Source organism: Hipposideros armiger, unplaced genomic scaffold, assembly GCF_001890085.2.
Source record: "Hipposideros armiger isolate ML-2016 unplaced genomic scaffold, ASM189008v1 scaffold_458, whole genome shotgun sequence".
NCBI lineage: Eukaryota > Metazoa > Chordata > Mammalia > Chiroptera > Hipposideridae > Hipposideros > Hipposideros armiger.
Window position 1 is genome coordinate 1,361,729 of NW_017731808.1, and position 11,400 is coordinate 1,373,128.

Genomic DNA, 11,400 nt, shown 5'->3' on the forward strand with positions numbered 1-11,400 from the left:
TTCACAGGCCTGGGATCCCACGACTGACCACTCCGGCCTCCGGGACCCAGGCCTGTGGTCACTTCAGGCGGAGGGGTACAGCCTGAAAAATCCTTCCAAGTCCATTGAGGAAAGCCCTCGTCTGGGCCAGAGGGTCACAGCTCGAATTCCCTGGAAGGGGAAGGGGAATTTTCTTCTTATCCTCAAGTTGCGTTGTTTGTGCAGTTTCTGGGAAACTCCATTGTCTCTCCCTCAGGCAGATGCTGACACTGCCCCCCAAATTGGTGGCACTTGGTCTTCCCTGGGGTGCCTCCCCCACCGTCCACACCTCCCTAGATAGAAGCCCCCGCCACCTGGCTGGAACTGTATCCAGTGGGATATAGCCCGTTTGGAGTTTGTGACGCACTGAGTAAAGCTGTCTTTCCTGCCTGTGGAAAGGTGTTTGCAGAGCAAAGAAATGGTGTCAGCAAAACCGAGGTGGCCCTGTGACCCAGTTACGACAGAGCTTTGGGCAAGCGTTGCTTGATTGACAGCTGGGGATTACTGACCGCGCTGTAACTGAAGGGCTGCAGGAAGATGTCAGGAGGCTGAACTCAGAGCAACGGCCACAAGTGCCCCAAACCCCCAAACCAAAGGTTTGCTCCAACAGTTTTTGTTTTAAAAATAATACCGACACCATCTTCCATTTAGTGCAGTCCCTGCTTTTCTCTGAGGCCTCATCCGAGCCTCCTTGGGGATGACAGCTGCTGTCACAGTGCGGGCACCAGTGTGAGCCCTCCCTCCATTCTCCACTTGGTCCTTGGGGCCGGTCCAGTGTTTCGCTGTATTGGCTGCTGCAGATGCTGAGTGGCTGTGCCTCAATTCATGGGTCTAGCTGTCCCTGAGACACTGGGGGCCGTTCCCACTGTCCCCTGCAGTGAGGGACTGTGCAAACCCATCCTTATGATCACTCTGTGACTTTGGGGCGGTTCCCTTGGAGTGAATTCCAGGACGGGCAAGGGTCCAGCCCCCCCGGCTCCCTCAGCGTGCGGTCACAGAAGGGTGGACCTGCCCTCGGCTCCGCCAGAAGGGTCCGTCCACCCGCGGTCAGGCCAGGGTGCGCACATGCATCTCACCATTCTGTTGCGTCCAAAGGTGTGACAGACATTCCCTTCTGTTGCATTTCCTCACTGGAAAGGGGAGTGTTTTCCCGGAAGCTGGTTTGCAGTTTGGGACAGAGGGAGCTCTCTGAGGCCAGGTCTCTGCTCACTCCTGCCCGGTTCTGAAGGCCCCACGTTCACCCTTTTGGCCCAGGACTCTGCCTGGCGGGGCTGAGGGTGGAGGGAAGTGGCTCCCCAGGGCCCATCCTTGTCTGCTTCCCGCGAGGGGCACCAACCTGTTGAAGAAACCCACCCCAGTGCCACCTCTCCAGCCCCAGCTATAAACGCACATGAGTAAAGCAGGGCACAGGGCACGAAAACCATTTCTCAAGAGTGGAGATCAAGTGACAGGAGCGACAACCCCTGTCTCCCACTCCTGCTTCCTGGACAAGGATGGGGCGTCTGTGTGGGCCCCTCCCGCCTCCTCCACGCGCCTCTGTAAGGAGATCTGAGGGCGGGGGGGCTGGCGGGAGCAAGAATCAGGCGGTGGACCCCCATGATTTGCTGATTCCATGTTTGTGAATTCATCCATTCGCTAAAATTTATGTGTAACTCCAAAACTGATCGCAGCCACTCGCAGGGAGGCACAGAGGTGACAAATGTGAGTCCCCAACGCTCCTGTTCCTAGGTCGGCACCCTGCTTTGTGCTGTCAGCTCTGATGCTGTAAACGGCGTCCTCCCTAGTTAGTGCCACGGTGGTTTCTCTCTCTCTTTTTTTCTTCTCTAGTATTTTTGTGCTTTTTGCCTGCTTTTGCTGTATTAAATGGCCCTAAGTGTAGTGGGGAAGGGCTGTCTCGAGTCCTAAGGGCAAGAAGGCAGGGGTTGCCTTCCAGAGGAAACGCGGGCCTAGGCCAGCTTCCTTTGGGCACGAGTTAAAGAGCTGGTGGCCGGGTTCAAGTTCATGCATCAACCATACACGTGAAACAAGGTGTCTTTAAGTAGAAGCACATGTCGTACAAGGTCGCATATTGATTGACTAACGAAGATATTGTGGCCAGAGGCTTTCGGGAAGCTAACCCTGAACTGCCCCCAGGAGCAAAGGTTCAGTGTTTGCCGCAACTCCATGGATTCGACTGTGTGTCAGCTAATGTTAGCACAGGGGGAAGGCAAAACCCCATCTGCCGTCCGGGACTCTGGAATGCGTGAGTTGGGGGCTGGAAGGTGAACGTTTGGAGCAGAGATGGTTTTGCATTTGGGACGTTTCTGTCAGGTGAGTCCCTAAAGCCATCACCACCTTCTCCCCAGCTCCAGCGACAGAAGCTGGAAACCAGCTACTCACTTTCCTGCCTCTTTGGCAGCTGGAGGTGGTCCCAAGGCCGCAGTCTGGCCAGACGTGAGCTGACGTCTGCTGGGGTGGAGCAGCTTCAGGAAAAGCTTTGCTCCCCGGATACAGAGGCTCCGGCCATCTCTTCCCCAGCCTGCCCAGCACGGAGCTGAGGGTCCCAGTCCCAGCACCGTCTGCTTTGGTTTTCACTCTGCAAAGTGTTTTGTTTACTCGATTTCATTGACTCGCTCACCACAACACGTAAATCAGGTTCTGTGGCAGTCCTCACTTCACAGATGAGAAAACTGAGGCTCAGGGACGTGTGTTGACTCCAAGTGCAGTTTTGGGCCCCACCTCACCTGTTCCAGCCTCAGACTGCAAACGTCTCCCGAGGGCCTCACGTGTGACTGTGCCCTCTGAGATCCTGATGGGTCATAAAAGAGGCCGCCCCATCATGGTCTCTGCCAGCTACACTTGTTTGACAGGCTGCCCTGGAATGCAGGCTACAGGCTACGGGCATTATGGTTTTGATTAGAATGGTACCCCAACACCTGGGCCGGTGATCAGACCCTGCTAGGAGTGCAATAAATACTTGGAGAAAAGACTGCCTTCGGTTGTCATTGTGTTAAGTGGCAGAATCCATGAAGACGCCCAGAACGGTGCTGACAATGAGTGCTCCGTCAGTGTAGCTGTCATTATTCAGGGCAGATCGGAGTCCCGATCTGCATTTTTTTTTTTTTTTTGTAAACTAGAGACTCATACAATGGATGTGTCACCTCCGAGAGGGAGGCCCTGCCAAGCCCCATAGGCCTGTGGTTCCTGGAGATGGCGGTTCAGTTTGGGTATTTATGGCGACAGCCTTCTGCCCTGTCCTTCTTCTCACACATGGGCCCTTTTAAAAGAATCTCCCTCCTTGGGCCTCAGCGTGGCGTGACGTCAGGGTTCAGCGCGGCTCCTCCCCACACCTCACCCCTGACACTTCACACAGGGCCGTCACCACGCTGGCAGGGGCGTCCTCAGGAAGCAGAGGGGGACGGGCCCGTGCGCATCACATGAGCAGGTTGAGTTCCTCAGCCCCGTCATCAGCAGTGAAGGAAAGAGGGTTTTGGTGATGAGGTAAAGGAGAAGACAGGCTGGTGCGAAGGGTGTGCAGCGGGGAGAGGGGCCAAGGGGAGGGCTTCGGACAGCTGGGGGCGGGCCGGCACGGGGATGTCCGGCACGAGGCCAGAAAGAAGGACGGAGACATGTTCCCGCACAGCCCTGCCCTCACCGTGCCGTCCCTCCCCTCGGCCACACCCTTCCTGTACATGTCGTGTGATGAGGGTGGCGGTGGACGAGGTGGATGGCGGGGTCCCCTCACCGGGGAAGCAGGCAGCTGCTCTCCTCCCTTTCTCTGTGCAGTTCCCCACCCCTCACCGGCTGCAGAAAACTCACCTGGCTCTGTGGTGGTTCGTGTGGGAAGCCGGGGCGATCGCCAGGACAGGTAGCGGCTCAGCTTTTTGCTGCAAACGGAAATTCATGGAGATGCTGACTGTCCCATGGGGCCCTTTACGCACATGGCCGCGACTCTTCAACAAACACTTTCCACGTTATGTTCACTCCGCTGTGCAATCAGTCGGTAAGTGGGAGAGCACGGCTTTCCTGCTCCTCTCCGTCAGTAGTCAATTACGGAGCAACGAAGTCCTGTCATGTCCCAGGGCAGGAAGATCATTCCAGCTAAAACAGTGCCGAGGTCTCAAGTTCCCTGACGGTCAGGAAATGAGATGGTTGGGCTTCGTCATCTCTGTAGATGGCTGTCGTCCGTGGGGTCTTGTCGGTCCTTCAGTGATGGAAACAAGCCCTTTGAGAGGGGTCTGGCGCGGCCTCGCAGAGTTGACGCTTCCATTTCATGAGTCTCTATTAAATAAATTCCAAAACAAGGTTTCAGGAATTGTGGCATATAATGTTTCTATTTAATGAATTAACTGTTAGCCCATAAAACTCAAATACCAGCTAATTATTGCTATTCCATATATAATGTCAGGATTTATTAAAAGTATTACTTTATGGTGCATCTGCCCCCAGTCCCGATGGCCAGCTCTTGGGCTCTGAACAACCCCAGGCCCCCTGGAACCCCTGCTCACCCCTGGGCAGGTCTTGGGCCTGACCCTCTGTCTTCCCGTCACTGACCTGGAAGGTAGCCCAGGCCCCTTAGCTCAGAATTCAAGGCCTCTACAATCTCGCCCCTGGCGAGCTGGCCAGCCGTGCTCCCCAGGGCAATCTGAGGCTTATAGTGGGCTGGGCAGGGGCCCCAAAAGGTGTGTCCATTTCCTAATCCCTACAATTGTCAGCTTATGTGGCAAAGGAGTGATTGAGTTAAGGGTCTAGAGAGGGGGAATTTATCCTGGATTAGCAGGTGGCCCCAAATGCCACCCCATGTGCCTTCTAAGAGAGAAGCAGAGGGAGATCAGACAGCCTCACGGGGTAGAAGGCCATCTGAAGACAGGGCAGGGACAGATGGGGCCACGAGCCAGGGACACTGGAGCCGTCAGAAGCTGGGAGAGGCAGGAAGGCTCCCCGCCAGGGCTTCTGAGGGAGTGTGGTCCTGCTGACACCTTGACCTCAGGCTTCTGGCCTCATGAGCTGGAAGAGAATAAATTCCTGTTGTCCTGAGCCGCCAAGGTTGCGGTAACTTGTTTCGGAAGTCCTAGGAAATGAATACAGCTATACTCGTCCTTGTACATTTGTTCTTGTCATTCTCACACGTGGAGTTGACCCGATCCGTCCCCACCTGGCCCAGCGCCGTCTCTAAGGCTGAGTCGAGACTGTCTTCAAGCCTTCCCGGTGGCCTTTCTCTCCCTGGAACCCCAGCACAGTGGCTCTCAGGAGTTCTGATGGACTTTTCTGGGGTGCAGCCCGGGCCCTGGGCTTTTGAAAGCTCCCCTGCAGATCCTACCTGGGTGGTTCAAGCCCAGGCTGGTTCCATGCTGGTGGGAGCCGTGTATCCGAGGTGAGCAGCCCTTTAGCCGGGAGCAGGGGTGCTGACCCACCTTGGCTGGGGTTTAGCACAGTGTCCGTAACTCTGCAGACAGCAAGCTCAGGCAGGGAGACTGAGCACCCCGTGATGAGCAAAGCTTTCAGCACCTGCTTCTTCATTTTCCTGGACTTTCTGAAATGCAGCTGAGCCAGCCTGACAACTCGCAGATACCAAAGGCCCCATCTTCTCTATCTGCGTTTACTTAAGGATTCTCATTTGCGTGATTGTTTGATGGAAAAGGACAGATAATGGCTGAGGTCCCCTAATAGTGAATGGATCCAGGACCAAAGCTGTAGCTTAGCAACCAGCTGGTGTCCCGTGTTGACTTATAAGTGGAGCGGTCAGCCCCAGACCTCAGCTCACTCGGGGGCCTGCCCCTCTCGCCACAGAGGCTGTGAACTGGGCAGCCAGGTAGACCATGAACCCCAGAATAGCCCTCTGTGCCCCAAGGCTACCCCTTGTGGCTGGAACAGCTGCCCTGCCTGGCAGAGAAGCCAGCATCATCCACACATCAGCTTGAGCTGCTCCTGTCCCCCAGTGCATCTCATTCAGAAGGGGCGGAGTCCCCAGGCAGCTTCAGGTTCCTGAGCTGCCATCTGCTGGGTCAGCTCGGTGGAACACGGCCTCTTCCCTTCTTCCTCTGTGACCCGTCTTCCCAAAGGAAAACCTAAGAAGCACCTTTGCAGTTGGGCTCAAGTCATCCTCAAATACTACTCTCCACGGGAACACCCTCCTAGCTGGCAGCTGTCGAAGGAAAAGGCAAAAGCTATAAGAAGAGAACATTCCCCACTACTTGATTTTATTAATCAGAAATGTTTATTTTCTCCCATTTGGAAGGGTCATACACACATAGGGCTCAAAATCCAGAGGGCGCTCCACCCTGTGTTAAGGCTTGCTGCGAAATGACAGTGATTAAGACAGGGTGGTGTTGGCGGAGGGACAGACACGCAGATTGACGGACCTGCCGCACAGACACCCCAGAAACCCACCCACCGATTGTAGGCAGAGGTGCAAAGCAGTTCAGTGGATGCGGGACAGCCTTTCAACAAGTGGTGCCAAGCAGCTGTATTCTTGGGAAGAAAAGGAACCTTGACCTAAATCTCACACCTTAAACAAAAAATAACTTTACGAGGATCACAGATTAAACAATAAAACACAAAATGATAAAACTTTCAGGAGAAAATGGAAAGCCTTCAGGACCTGAGGTTAGGTGAAGAGTTCTTAGACTTGACCCCAAAAGCGTGATCCATAAAAGGAAAAAGTGATAAACCGGATTCATCACAATGAAAAACGTATGCTTTGAGGAAGATCTTGCGAAGGGGATGGAAAGACAGATGGGAAGAATATATGTGCAAACCCTGCAAACGACTGTTGTCTGGACTATAGGAAGAGCTCTCAAACTTGACAGTAAAAACGCAGACTGTGCAGTTAGGAAACGGGCAAAAGATGTGAGCAGACGTTTCACCAAGGAGACACAGGTGGCCAGCAAACCCGTGAAAAGTGGGCTGCCCCCTTAGCCATCAGGGAGACGCGAACCCAGGCCACACAGGGGATCACGACACACAAGCGGAGTGCCTAGGACCCCATCGTGACCGCACCAAACGCTGGACCCTCCCATACGGCCGGTGGGGCTGCCGCAGCCACTCTGGGAAGGGGTTTGGGTGTTTGTTACGAAATGAAAGACCTGCGTGTGTCCCCGGGAAATGAAGACATTTGTTCACACAAAGGCACATACACGACTGTTTCTAGCAGCTTCCTTCTTCATTGCCCCGAATTGGAAGCAATTCAGATGTCCTTCAATAGGCAAACAGCTGAACTAAGCGTGGCCCAAACCACACTGTGGGACACACAGCAGGAGCGACCCATGACCCAGGCAGCGACGTGCGTGGGTCTGCAGAGAACCGTGCTGAGTGGAACAGGCCCCTCTCAAAGCTCACGTGCTGATTCCATCTTTATCGCTCTTGTGAAGTGAGAAAATGACCTGGCGGAGGACAGGTTAGTGGGTGCGGAAGTTAGGAGTGGGTGCTGTGGCTGCCGTTGGGCAGCGCGAGCGATCCGTGTGACAGGACAGTGTGGTCACATGAAGTTACACGTGTACTGGAATTGCATGGAACCAAAGTCACACACACACACACAACTGAGTGTGCGTAATGCTGGGAAAATCTGACTAAAGCCCTTGAATGTGTCTGTACTCACTGCTTGCCGTGACCCAGAAGCCTCATGTTTGTGTTCAGGATGCTATAAATAAGGCAGATATGAAAACGTGCCCCCAGGCCTAGCCAGCCAGGGCCGTCCTTCCTGACCCCAGCACGGTGGGTGGCGATGCTGGCCGCGGGGCACAAGGGCCCTGACCCCGCACCGGGCTGGGTGTGCGGCACGCAGAGGTTCTGCCTCCGTCCTCATCGCTGTCCCGCCAGCAGCAGGAAGAGGCCCCTCCGAGACGGGGGTGTGGGCCTGTGGAAGTGACCGAGCCCACGTCACGCTTGTCTGGCTTTACCCCAGGGACACCCCAAAGCCTCAGCTTATGGCTTCAGCGAGAGCCCTTTTTTCCAGGCAGGATGGGACTTGACTCTGCCCTAAATAGAAATACCATTCGTAGGGAAATGTTTGCCATCAATGAACAAGGGGAGACAGCTCTGTAACTCATGTAAAAATAGACTTAACGTCTGTGAAGGGTTGGAGGAGAAATCTCTAAAGTCCTTATGAAATAGATGGGCTTCCGTCTCCTGGGATCCTAGGGGCCATTCGGGACAGCTGCGGCCCAGCTCCTTTAATTCTGGCCACAGAGGGTGGCAGTTAGCAGCGTGACTGAGCATGGCGACAACCGGAACCCTTTCCTGAAGGAGAGTCACTCTTACGACCCAGTTGTTCTGTTACAGCCTCGCTGCCTGGCTGCTGATTGCTCTCGGCCGTGTGGGGTGTTTTGTATATTGTCTGTCTACTGATCTAGGCGCCCACCATGCACCCATGCCTCCGTGTCCCCTTTTGGGGGATACAGGGTAGGGAGGTGGAGGGTGAACAGGCTGACAAGACGGTGGTCAACAGTTGATTCCAGTTCAGGCCCCAGGGCCACCGGAGGCTGGGTCTGTGGGGCTCCAGCCCTCATTCACCCCTTTGGGTGACGAGCGTCCTGCCACCTTCCGTCTTTGTCCCACCCCAGCCCCCACCGACACTGATAACACATCCAGGCGCTTTCTAGCCTTCACAGCTATGACCCCTGGACCCTCACACAACTCCATGAGGCAGCCATCGTTACTATTTCCATTTTGTGGGAGGGGACACTGAGGCACAGAGAGGCTGAGCATGTCACCCCGCATCACACGGACCTGGATTTGAGCCCAGGCAGCCTGGGTGCAGAGCCTGGCCCCTGCCCCTCACTGGGGAAGTGTGCGTGTGTCTGGGGGGCGACCAGGACTCAGGAGCCCTGGCTCCAGGCCGGCCGTGACGCTGCTGGCCGCGACGCTGAAACGCCAACCCGCCTCCGCAGCTCTCCTCCAGGCGCTCTGCTCTGTCTGTGCCTCTCCCGCTGTGGCGTTTTTGTTCTGATGCACGTGGCAGGAGCTGGGATCTATGTGGATTGGCTGCCTAAAGCATTCACAGACCCCCACCTGCCTGTGGGATGGAGGCGGGGAGCAGGGCTGCTGTTTCAGAGCAGTAAGCCCGGCAGGTGAGGCTGGCTGTCCCGGAGCTTCCCACGAGGACAAGCAAAAGTGTGAAACCAGGGTTGCATGAGGCGACGCGCAGGGAGATGGTGCCCAGAGGGCAGTGACCATGTGTCACAGGATGGGGGAGGCCTCCCTGACAGTGTGACATTTGGGCACAGACCTGAGGGAAGGGAGGAGGCAGCCACCTGGAGGAAGAGCCACTCAGGCAAAGGGGGCAGCGCATGCAAAGGCCCCGGGGCAGGCGCCTGCTTGGGTGTTTCAGGACGGGCAGGCCAGGGAGCTGGAGCAGAGAGGTGGTCTGGAGGCTCTGGCAGCGATGGGCTTACTGCCTCCAACACGTTTACACCATGCACACCCCCACCAACCAAAAACAGAGCCGTGGTTGCCTGGGGCAGTGGTGGTGGGAGGGTATAGGCTGCAAAGGGACACAAGGAAACTGGCAGTGACAGAAATGCCCTGTATCTTGACTGTGGTGGTGGCTTTATAGGTGCAGACATCTGTCAGACACACCAATTTGTACAGTTTACGTGGGTGCCGTTACTGGTATGAAAACTACACCTCAACTAAAAAAACACAAAAGAACAAAGTTCCTTAAAAGGGCAAGTTGGCACTGGACAGACGGGGACACTGGCTGATGAGACCGCAGTGCTAGTGGGCCAAGGCGTCCTCACAGTCCCCCCATTCCCGTGCACACCTGCTGCTGTCACACCAAGGGCTGGAGCCGGTTTCCCCTCTTGAATTCCAGCAGCCCCAGCGACTGGCTTCGAATACTGGATGCAGCAGACACAAGCCGGGCTTCCCCTCCAGCTTCTCGGAACCAGGCTGCCAGCCTGTGAGGCAGTGCAAGCACCACGCGGAGAGGCCCCCCAGGGCAGAGCCAGGGACCCCAGCAAACAGCCCTGCTCAACTCAGGCCACTACCAGCCAGCCCCAACCTGCAGCCATGCTTAGCGAGGCTATTTCGGACCTTCCAACCATCTCTGCACCCCAGTGGCACCGTAGAAAGGAGGGCCCCCAAATGAGCCCACAGAATTGTGAAGGACAATAAATGGTTGATTTTTATTCTAAGTCACTGAGTTTTGGGGTCGTTCATTGTCGACTCAGCAACAGATAACGGAAACAGGCGAGGCTCTTTAAAGATGTGACTAAATGCAGGATTCCAGGTGTAGGCCCGTGTATAGGGGGCATTTGCCCAGTTTTCAGACATGACTCAACCAGAGTTGGAGCGTGGGCGCTGACAGGCCAGGTCCCCTCACTTTTGAACCAGCATTTCTTTCCTTGACTCTGAGCGATGTTCATAGAATTCATGTCTGGAGAAGACACAGTGGCCCCGGCACCTCTGCCTGGGGTCCGGCAGGTTTCTGCCAGCTTCCCTGCTGCTCTCCTGGGAAGCTCCTCCCTGACCCAGACACGCGCGCGCGAGTTCCTGGTGTGCTGGCCTGAACCTTCGAGCTTGGGAACATCTTCTGTTTCCTGGTGAGGTGTCCCCGCCTGCAGCGGGCCAGAAGTGGGGACTTCCTCGCGGGCCCTGGTCTGGAGGAGGGCAGTGTCTTCCTGGTGGGTCCTGTCCTTCCCTTTGCAGTTTCCAGGGCTCTGTGGGGGGCTGGGGGTGGTGGTGGTGGAACAGACACCCAGGCTGGGAGCGCGGCATTCACACAAAAAGACTTTCATCTCCACCCCAGTGTCCAGCTCGCTGAGGGGTTCTATTCTCTGCAGAGAGTGCTTCCCAAATGTGAGTTGCCCATCCATTAAAGACACATCTCAGAGCGGGTTCCCCCTCCTGCCCACCCGCCCACTCCCAGCAGCAAGACTGGGCGAGCCCGCCTTTGATCTGCAAAGGCGAGAAAGGAAGTGGAGGGAGGCGATTCCACCTGCTGGTGCAAGACAGAGCCATCTGGCTTCCTGCTGGCTGCTTCCCCAAGGTCCATTTTCCCAGCTTAATCCTCTGCCCATCCGTCCGTCCGCTTGGAGTCAGACACTGGCCCCGCTTCTGCCCAGTGTCCTCATTGCGTAGTGGGCTTTCCCCTCCCTGTCCCCTTGACCACAGCCACCTGAGGCCAGTGCTGCTGTCTCCATTTTAGAGGAAGCGTGCATGGGAGTTGCAAAATGCCATGGCACCTGTCCCCGTGACCCAACCCTCACAGTAGCAGGTCCCCTGGCACAACCTTCGGGGGTCCCTCTTGGACGGACGGCTAAGAGTGGCATTTGGATCACAGGAATCAAAATTTTAACTTGACGAAATGGCTGTTTTGCAAAAGGGTCGCATGGACGTACAAAGTGTAAGAGTTCTGTTGACCCACATCCTCTCCAACGTTTGGGATTATTAAAAAAAATTTTT

General features: G+C 55.7%; 1 long non-coding RNA gene across 1 annotated transcript; it reads left to right on the top strand.

Annotated features, from left to right (window-relative positions):
* Positions 1 to 1,619: 1,619 nt before the first annotated feature.
* LOC109395169 (uncharacterized) lies at positions 1,620 to 4,293 on the top strand. Its single transcript, XR_002126580.1, has 3 exons — positions 1,620 to 2,328; positions 3,371 to 3,498; positions 3,784 to 4,293. It is a non-coding gene; the product is annotated as an uncharacterized LOC109395169 (long non-coding RNA).
* The last annotated feature ends 7,107 nt before the right edge of the window (positions 4,294 to 11,400 follow it).